Source organism: Rattus norvegicus, chromosome 4 (genome assembly GCF_036323735.1).
Source record: "Rattus norvegicus strain BN/NHsdMcwi chromosome 4, GRCr8, whole genome shotgun sequence".
NCBI classification, from domain to species: domain Eukaryota; kingdom Metazoa; phylum Chordata; class Mammalia; order Rodentia; family Muridae; genus Rattus; species Rattus norvegicus.
Window position 1 is genome coordinate 169,431,472 of NC_086022.1, and position 10,801 is coordinate 169,442,272.

Sequence of the window (10,801 nt, forward strand, 5' to 3'; positions counted from 1 at the left end):
CCATGGCAGTAACAGCCTTTAGTTAAGTAGGTTCAGTTTAAGAACCACTTGACTTAATGTCCATTTTACTGAGTTACAAGCGTTCATTAATCTGAGTCTGGACTGCATGCAAAGTTCTGCTGATCGTGTGCTGCATAAAAGACACACAGCTAAAGTGGCTGATGGGCCTGACCTCCAGATCGGACTCCTCCTTACTAAGCCCTTATGGAAGAAAACCGCCTGTCATCTGCTCATTGAACCACGCCTGCGGCCGAGGCCTGCCTAGAATTTACTCAATCAGCACACCTTTTTAAATTCCTCAACTCACTAGGGGTGCCCTTTTGAAAAGTATGAAAAATAGTGGCATTTTACAGCTGGCTTTAATACAGTCAAGTGTCCTTTCTCCCTGTTCGGTGACGTCAGTTCGGTCGTTACTCAGCAGTGGTACAGGTATGTGTACTCTGTGACATCAGTGAATGCTACAGACCATGGACAGTCGGTCTCTGATGCACCACTGAAAATGGCCACAATGGGGGGTCAGTACAGCGCAGAACAGCACATGTGAGGTGCAGAGTATAGGGCGAGGAACTCAGAGACTGTAAACAGCATGAAGCTGTCCAGAAATTCAGGTTATGTCACAGGACAGATTGTAACTGTGATTCAGAAACTGTTACAGCCCCAGTGCACTCTAAGAACCATGAGGCAGAACCCTGGCTGGCCTGGAACTTGAAATGTGAACCAGGCTGTCTTTGAATTTACTGCAATCCACATGCCTCATCTCGAGTGCTGGGGTTAAAGGGCTGTGCTACTACACCCAGCCTTCAGTTGAATTCTTATCCTGGGTCACCACAAAACTAATTCACTACTGTGCTTGTTACAGGGTCCCAAGCACTACAGGGCTGGGCTGGGCTGGGCTGGGCTGGGCTGGGCTGGGCTGGGCTGGGCTGGGCTGGGCTGGGCTGGGCTGGGCTGGGCTGGGCTGGGTTGGGCTGGGCTGGGCTGGGCTGGAGTTAGGCAGTGAGCTGTGCCTGACAAACCATTCTGTTGGATAAAGATCTGAACGGGAAAAGCCCAGTCCAGTCTCTTGTCCCTCAGCAACCCCTTCCTGGCAAGCACTTTAAAGACCCTGAGACCAATGACTCTGAACTGAGTCTGAAGGCCAGGGCAGCTCGGAGTCAAATGGAGCTCAGACCACCCAAGACCACACCCAGAGCATCCCTGCTGGGGCTACAGAAAATAATACAAGATCTGTGGCAAGGAACAGGAAACGACCCTCACTAAACTTGTCCGGCCCCTTTTAGCTGAAGGTAGAAGGTTCCTTCTCGGCAACATCACAAGTTCGGGACCAACCAGGGCTATATGAGATGTCAACTCAAAAAATCAAAATACATACATACATACATACATACATACATACATACATACATACATACATACATAGTGAGTTTTGGGCCAGACAGGACTATATATAAAGATCTTGTCTTAAAAATAACAAACAAAACCAAAAAACAGAAATACTGACAGAAAACCACTGTTCAAGCTGGAGCAGACAAGCCCAACAGCCAGACAGGAAGAGAAAAGAACATGGGAAAAACACACCAAACACCCCTTCACTCCTCCACTAGAAGGCAGGGCTCTTCTGTGAGGGCAGAGAGGACATGCAAGCTGGGAATGCCCCGGGCCTTGGTAGAGTAATCCTCATTGTTTACTAGTCCAGGCCAAAAAGGAAAAGCCCCTAAGAACATGAGCAGAACAACCAGAGAGACCAGGAGCTGTGCCTAGCGAAAGTGTTTGAAAACTCTGACACCTCCTCCTGGAGTCAGACGTCACGGAAGGGTCTTGAGGACAAATAAGAAACAGGCTAGGCCCACAGGGTCGGCATTCATCTCGATGGGCAGACACCAGCTCGAACAGTCCCCAACACCACAGAAACCGTGTGAACACATGCAATCCCAGCACTGGGAGGCGGAGGATCAGAAGTTCAAAGTCGCCCTGAGCCGGGTTCCAGGGGCTGTGATAGACTATTCTCAAAAGGGAGAGAGCTGAGAGGGAGAGAGGGCAAAACCAACAATCGAGTTCCTAGACAGGAACTCATTAAACAGGGTGGGGAGCCAGGCAGACTTGAAGCATGAGGTAGGGAGGCACGTCACCAGGTCCTGGTCCATTCTCTGCACCTTCTTTGGTTTCTAGCCGTCAGGTTCAGATCCTCCTGTGACCTGCCACCTCCGTCGTGCTGGGAACCGTAGTCAGGTTGCCATGACTACAGAAAAGCGCAATAGCCACCTTACTGCAATGTCAACGAAACTTTCCCCTAAAGGAGTGTTAGTCTTCTGCATCTAAGCTTTGGTGAGTAAACTTCTGGAGGACCCTACTGGCTGTTGCATGCTCCAAACCAGATGATGTCCTCAGACCTCCAGATCTGCCTCCTCAGCCTGACGCAGGACATGCATTTGGTTACCCTGCAGAACTAAAACCCCACACCCTTCAAGTCGGAAGGGCATCCAAACCTCGTAAACTCTACTGTGTAACTCAGAGCTGATGGAGAGTTGCCAGTGCAGTCCCTGCAATTCCTTTGTTTTGAGTTGGTTTTGTTTTGCTTTTGTTTTCCCACACACTCCTGTAGCCAATCCTGGCTTTGAATTCCTAACTCTCGCCTCTAGCTCCCACATGCTGGGGTTATAAGCATGGGACACTGTTATGGTTGGTGTGGCCAATTTGACAGAATCTAAGATTGCCTGGAAGATGAGCCTCCAAGTGTATCTATGTAGGGGATGATCAATGATCTGGACTGCTTTATTTAGAGTGGGAAAATCTGCCCACTATGGGTGGTACAATTCCTTCTGCCCACTATAGGTGGTACAATTCCTTCTGCCCACTATGGGTAGTACAATTCCTTCTGCCCACTATGGGTAGTACAATTCCTTCTGCCCACTATGGGTAGTACAATTCCTTCTGCCCACTATGGGTAGTACAATTCCTTCTGCCCACTATGGGTGGTACAATTCCTTCTGCCCACTATGGGTGGTACAATTCCTTCTGCCTACTATGGGTGGTACAGTTCCTCCTACAAAGGATCCTGGACTGAATAAAAGGATAAAATGATCTAAGCAAGGTTCACTCTTCCTCCCTCCCTCCCTCCCTCCCTCTCCTTCCTCCCCTCCTTCTCCCCCTCTTCCTCACACTGGTTCTTGGCTGCCAAGATGATGTGACCAACTCTTTCAAGTTCCTGCTGCCTTAAATTAGCTTCCATGATGGACTGTACCTTGAACTGTGAACCTTTCACAGTCATTTGAACCTTTCCTCCCTAGAGTTTTTTGTGTCACAGTATTTAATCACACGAACAAGAAAATAAACTAAGAAAGATACCGTGCGTAAATTTAACTTTCATGAAACGGGGTCTTTCTCTGCAGCACAAAGAGCCCTTGAATTCCAGGTCCTCTTGCCTCATCCTCTCAAGTACTAGAATCATATGTGTATAGCATCCCTGGCTTAAAGCAGTGTTTTATTGTTTGCTATTTATTTGGAGGGGTGTGTGGTTGTGTGTGTGTGTGTGTGTGTGTGTGAATGTGTATGTGTGCACACATACATACACCACAGCATGCATAGAGATCAGAGCTCAAACTATGGGAATCTGTTTTCTCCTTCTATCCTGTGGGTTTAGGAGCTCAAACTCAGGTCCAGACCAGGCTTGGTATCAAGCACCTTTAAACATTGAATTATCTCACCGGACTCCAAAAACCCTTTTAAAAAGGCTTCTGAGAAAGAATAGATAGCACGTCTTGACGTGTTCACATTTGGAAAAAGTCCAGAACTGCCTAGATTGTAGCAGCTCAAAAAATTAGAAACTGAGAGGCCTGAGGTCAATGAGATAGGCCTGAACGGAATTCATTCCACACCGAGTTTAACTGACTATTTAACCCTGCACATGTGCACCCGCTCAGGGGAAACTAGAGGGTATTGCCATGACGACATCTGCACGTTCTCTGAACCAAATTATGGAAGCAGCCGAGGGGCAGAATGGAGCTCAGACTGTATAGTGCTTACCGAGCACGCACAAAGTCCTGGATTTGCTGCCAGCAAGGAAAAACGTCAGATGTGGTGATGCATGCCTGTAATCCCAGGACGGGGGACGTTGAGGCAGGAGGATCAGGGAGTACAAAATCAGCCCGGGGTACATGAGAGACGCTGACTTAGAAAGAAAAGGAACAGAAAACAGAGAAGACACGGTAAGTGCTGTGGGTTTGGTGGTCTGCCGGGGCTTTTTTGAGCGTGATCACATTTGTAAAATGGTTTAAAAAAAATATTTTGAGTAGCGATTTCGCGCCTGTAACGGGTATTATTTGCCAGGGGACTTCCTCTGATGTTTGAAGCTTTGCATTTTGAGCACACCAATTAACTCATAGCTGAGTCTGGGTACTCAGCAAGCTTGGCTGTGTGGTTGCTAAGAGACCAAGATTTCTCTGAATTCCGATGACTAGTTTGGTCAAGAGAGGGCTCTGCCCGCTAGCCACAGCGCCGTCAAGCGGCAATCTGCAGAACTGCATCCGGGTTCTTCAGCCTTCCCTTCCTGACGAATTTGAACAAAGGCGGGCTATGCATCCTTTCAAGGTCTGCGCGCAGCAACGACGTTTTTTTTCCTCCAACACATGAATTGTGTCGCAGTAAGCAGGAGAGATACAGAACTGATTACCAAATTAAAAATAAATATTAAATAAAATGTATTGGTGTGTGTGTGTGTGTGTGTGTGTGTGTGTGTGTGTGTGTGTAGAACCATAAGGCAGGGGTATGGTGGATACAACTTTCTGGAGCTGGTTCTTTCCGTTTAGGGACAGAACTCAGTCAAATTGGTGGCAAGCACCTCTACCTGCTGAGCCATCTCACCCACCCACCCAGTTTGCCAGGAATGGTAGATCATCCTTTTTTTTTTTTTTTTTTTTTTTTTTTTGGTTCTTTTTTTCAGAGCTGGGGACCGAACCCAGGGCCTTGTGCTTGCTAGGCAAGCACTCTACCACTGAGCTAAATCCCCAACCCCGATCATCCTTAACTTTACTTAAGTGGCTTGATGACAATCTTCTAAAGGGTAAGAGGCTTCCTTCTGCTCTGGATAAAAATGTATGTAACTTAATATTTTCTAAATTTCTTTTTATGAACACTGGTGTTCTGCCTGTGTATGTATGTCTGTGTGAGGTTGTCAGATCCCCTGGAACTGGAATTAGACAGTTGTGAGCTGCCATGTAGGTGCTGGGAATTGAACCCAGGTCCTTTTTTTTCTTCTTTTTTCTTTTTTTCGGAGCTGGGGACCGAACCCAGGGCCTTGCGCTTGCTAGGCAAGTGCTCTACCGCTGAGCTAAATCCCCAACCCCACAGCCAGTGTTCTTAAGCACTAAATATTTTATGTATTTGCTTTTTATTAGACATAGTCCTGCTTTGTAACTAGGCTGGCCTGGAGCTCAACTATTATAGTCCAGCATGTGTGAGAGGGAGTGGGGGTGGGGGTGATGTTGGGGACTAACCTTCTTACATGTTAGACCGTCACTTTGCCATTGGGCTATAGCCTTTTTTTATTTTTTAATTTGAAGACGCAGGGCATGCCAGCATAAGACTTTAATCCCAGCACTCTGGCCACAGAGGCAGGCAGATCTGTATGAGTCTAAGTCTTGCCTGGTGAGTCCCAGGGACAGCCAGGGTTACATAATGAGACATTAACTTAAAAAAAAAAATTAAATTTGTAAAAAAACCGAAAATTAAACAAAGCTAAGTGTAGAGCTGCAAACTGGTGTAAACCCAGTATTTGGAAGGTAAAACCAGGAGAGTCAGGAGTTCAAGGCTAACCTTGTCTTTGTATAAAGTTCTAAACCAGCTTAGCCTACTTGTATCAAAACCAAAAATCCATAAAGAAAGCGAGCTGGTCAACTGTGCTGCTTATTTTTGTCAACTCGACACAAGCTGGAGTCATTTGGAAAGAGGAACTTAATTGAGAAAATGTCTCCATCAGACTAGCCTGGAAGCGAATCTGTCCGAGGATTTTCTTGACAGGTGATTGGTATGGGAAAGCCCCGCCCACTGGATCGGTGGCCCTGTGCTTTATAAATAAGCTGAGCAAGCATTGGGGAAAGCCAGTGAGTAACATTATTCCCAGGCCTCTGCTGTGGCTTCTGACTCCAGGCTCCTGCTTGACTTCCCTTCATGATAGGCTGTTACAGGGACATGTAAGGCAAAATAAAACCTTTCCTCCCCCGTGGTTTTTATCCCAGGAACAGAAGCAAGCTAAGACATACATACATAAATACATACATACATGCATACAATAACATTAAATTATACAGGGTCTGGAAAGATGGTTCACCAATTAAAAGCATTGGCTGTTCTCCCAAAAGACCTAGGTTCAATTCCCAGCACCCACCTGGCTGCTCGCAACCACCTGCGACTCCAGCAACTCCAGCTGCAGAGGATCCGATGTCCTCTTCCGGCTTCCTCAGGCACCCGTACACATCTACAATACACAGACTGACGGCACAGGCACACACACACACACACACACACACACACACACACACACACACACACACACCACACACACCACACACACATACACACCACACACACCACACACACACACACCACACACACCACACACACATACACACCACACACACACACACCACACACATACACACACACCACACACACACACCACACACACACACACCACACACACACACCACACACATACACACACACCACACACATACACACCACACACACACACACCACACACACACACCACACACATACACACACACCACACACACACCACACACACACACACCACACACACACACCACACACACACATCACACACATACACACACACCACACACACACCACACACACACACCACACACACACACCACACACATACACACACACATACACCACACACACACACCACACACATACACACACACATACCACACACACACATCACACACCTACACACACACCACACACACACACCACACACATACACCACACACATACACACACACATACCACACACACATCACACACCTACACACACACACACCACACACACACACACCACACACACCACACACACACACACCACACACACACCACACACACCACACACACACACCACACACATACACACACACCACACACACACCACACACATACACACACACCACACACATACACACACACCACACACACACACCACACACACACATACACCACACACACACACCACACACACACACATACACCACACACACACCACACACATACACACACATACCACACACACACATCACACACATACACACACACCACACACACACACCACACACATACACACACCACACACACACACCACACACATACACACACACCACACACACACACACTACACACACACCACACAGACACACACACACACACCACACACACACACACCACACACACACACACACACACACACACACACACACACACACTAAACCTTTAAAATAAATAAGTGTCTGGAGGTGGGTAGAGGCAGGTGGATCTTTGAGTTCAAGGCCAGCCTGATCCTGGAGAAGAGTCAGGACTACACAGAGAAACCTTATCTTGAAAAGCAGAACAAAACCAAAACAATCACTCAACCAAACAACTACAAGGGTCTTTTCTAAAGTCTGAACCAGAAAATGCAAGGGCCAAGTGAGACAAGCATCTGCCAAGCGTGTGAAGAGAAGGAAGAAAGGAAAACACTAGTTTTTGTTTTATTCGCTTCTTGTATTGGTCCTTTGAAGGAAGAACCTCAACCTAAAAGCACGCCTGAAGGTACTTTTTGTTGTCCTTTGTTATTGACTATGCCTCACTATGTGACCCTGCTGGCCTGGAGCTTACAGTGTAGACCAGGCTAACCTCGAAATTCCAGATCCTCCTGCCTCTGCCTCCTGAGTGCTGACAACAAGGGTGTGCCAGCATGTCAGCCTCTGTAGATGCTTGTAGAGCAAAATCCTACCGTTCTGTTTGGGGTTTCCCTTGGCCTTGGAGTCTGGTTCTCACTATGTAGCCCTTGTTGGCCTGAACCTTGCTATGTAAACCAGAATGGCTTAAACCCATTCTGCCTCCTGCGTGTGAAGTGTGTGTCCCCACACCTGGCCTGCACTGATGGTCTTTGTCACTGATACCAAACACAATCTCGTATTATTTGTTGGGGTTTGTGAGACAGGAGGGACAGACTACCTTCTGGATCTCAAACCATTTAGGACCAGAGGTCGAGAGGAGCCAATCTATGGCCAAGAGAAGGGTGTGAGCTGGCTCTTTAAACTCCATCTTGATGGAGCCATTGCTCTGACGTCATCAGAACAGCTACTTATTTTAGTACAGTTCTACTGAGGTTGCGGTCAGGCCTACGGGGCAGGTCTGGGTGCGGCCACTCCTGTTCTCTGAGGAGAACTGAAATGCTGAGGAACAAGCCACAGGCTCGTAGGAGGGCCTGAGTCAGAATACCAGCTGTCACACTCCAACCTGACAGACTGCCTCTCATCATCTGGAAAATACAGACGATCTTAAACTCATCCCAGGTGAGGCTGAAGCAAGATCACCTTGAGAATGTAGCCAACCTGGGCTATAAACCCAATCAAAAACTAAAAACAAAAACAAACCAAAACCCATAAATACGTCAAGGAACTGTGGAAAGGACAAGCTCATACAGGTAGACGGCTAAGCAGTGAGGTATTATATGCAGATTGTGTTAACTAGCCCACGAGAAGGCAAACCAGGCTTGTCTGTGAGTCCTTACTCCATGAACATAAATTCCTTTTGTTCTGTGTCGTTTTGCTTTGGAGACAAAGTCTTGGCCCAAGCTGGTCTCCAGCTTGTTGTGTAGCCAATAATGACCTTGAACTCCTGATTCTTCTGCTTCCCTCTCCAGAGGGCTGGGACTAGGAGTGTGTGTTACCAAACCCAGTAAGGAAAAACATCCTCTAAATGTACTGGTTCATTTCTAAAGGACATGTAGATTTCAGACAGCTAACTCTTGGAAACCAAGGAACCAAATTCTGAGCCACACAGACAATGAGAGAGGAGGGGTTGTCAGATGAGAGACGAACTTCATGGGGCTGAAAGGGTGGCTCACCAGTCAGGAATACATACTGCGCTTGTAGAGGACCCAACTTTGTCAAACAGCACCTGTGTTCGGCAGCTCACAACAGCTTTAATTCCAACGTCAGGATCCAATGCCCTTTTCTGGCTTCTGTGGGCACCCAACACATGAACGTGCATAAGAAAAATAAATGTAATTACGATAAAGAGGCCTCATGTCTGAATTTATAGGAGAAAATGTAGTCAAATCTTGCCCTTGGTGTCCTGTGGGTCACAGAAGAGCCACAGTTGAAGGCCTCTGTGATCGAAGAGCACAGGAGAATATCATTCGTCTTTGATAAGCCTAGCAATGCATCTTGCTCCTCTGCCTGTAGGACTCAGAGACGGGGATGCATGTCCTAGGAATGTGTGGATGGGTCACAGGTACGAGAGACATAGCCCAGAAAGCTTTCAAGGCTTAGTCTAGTAAGAAGGCTCAGTGGGAGAAGGTGCCTGTGGTAAAGTCTAAAGACCTAAGTTCAAGGCCCGGAACTTACCATGGTGGAAGGTGAGACCTGATCCCTCCAAGTCGTCCTCTGATCCCCACAAGTGCACCCTTCTACCACCACCACAACCAATAAATAAAAAGGACTTAAGAAAAAGAATGTTTAAGACTTCACCAGCTGCTTGGATTAGGATGAAAACAAGAAGAGCAAGGAATGTAGATGACTAAGCACTCTCTCCCAAAGGATGACTAAACTTCCCAGCCAGTTCTACTGGGCTTTGGTGTATGGTCTAGCCAGTGCCACCCTGCAGCCCTTTCCGGAGGGTAATATACAAATGCATACTGTGTTGTTCGGTGGAAAGAGTTCTTGAAATGTAATGTTTATGGGATCCCAGTGGATTAGCAGGCCAGTTAGAAAGTTCAGTAGGTCGCCAGGCAGTGGTGGCAGACACTTTTAATCTCAGCACTCGGGAGGCAGAGGCAAGCAGACTTCTGTGAGTTCGAGGCCAGCCTGATCTACACAGTGAGTTCCAGGACAGCCAGAGCTATACAGAAAAACCCTGTCTCAAAAAACCAAAAAGAAAAAGAAGAAAACTTCAGTAGGGAAAAGAAAATAAAAACGAGATATAACAAGACAGAACCAAAAAGAGAAACCTGTGTGTGGGCCTAGGATAGAACAAAAATAACAAAGTGTTTCCAACTTTCCTTTTACGTGTGTGTGTGTGTGTGTGTGTGTGTGTGTGTGTGTGCGTGCGTGTGCGTGTATGCCACAACACTCAGGTAGGATCAGAGAGAACTTAGGTGAGAGGTGGTTCCCTCCTCCCACCATGTGGATCACAGATTGAACTCAGGTTGGCAGCAAGAGCCCTTACCCTCTAAGCCGACTTACTGCTCAGGAAAAAACTTTGAAACAAGTAAAAAATATTTAAGTTCTTTAAACATTTTATGTGTATGAGTGTTTTGCTTACGTGAATGTCTGTGTACCACAAGTATGTACTGCTCCAAGAGGCCAGAAGAGGTCACTGGATCCCCTAAAACTGGAAAGAGTGATGGCTGTGAGCCGCCGCCCTGTGGGTGCTGGGGTCCCTGGAAGAGCAACCGGTGCTCCTAAGTAAGAGCCATCTCTCCAGCCCAGGAGAGAAAGTTTTATGGGCTCTAACAGTAGGAGCGCTACTGAGTAGCAAAAAGCAACCAGAACAAAATCCACAGGAACCACAATCAATA

At 47.1% G+C, this 10,801-nt stretch overlaps 1 long non-coding RNA gene across 1 annotated transcript in view; it reads left to right on the forward strand.

The window, feature by feature from the left end:
* The first annotated feature begins 964 nt into the window (after positions 1-964).
* Positions 965-10,801, forward strand: part of LOC108350781 (uncharacterized) — a 37,793-nt gene continuing 27,956 nt past the window's right edge. Inside the window, exon 1 of the long non-coding RNA XR_001837740.3 lies at positions 965-4,205. This is a non-coding gene — a long non-coding RNA (uncharacterized LOC108350781). The remainder of the gene's footprint in view (positions 4,206-10,801) is intronic.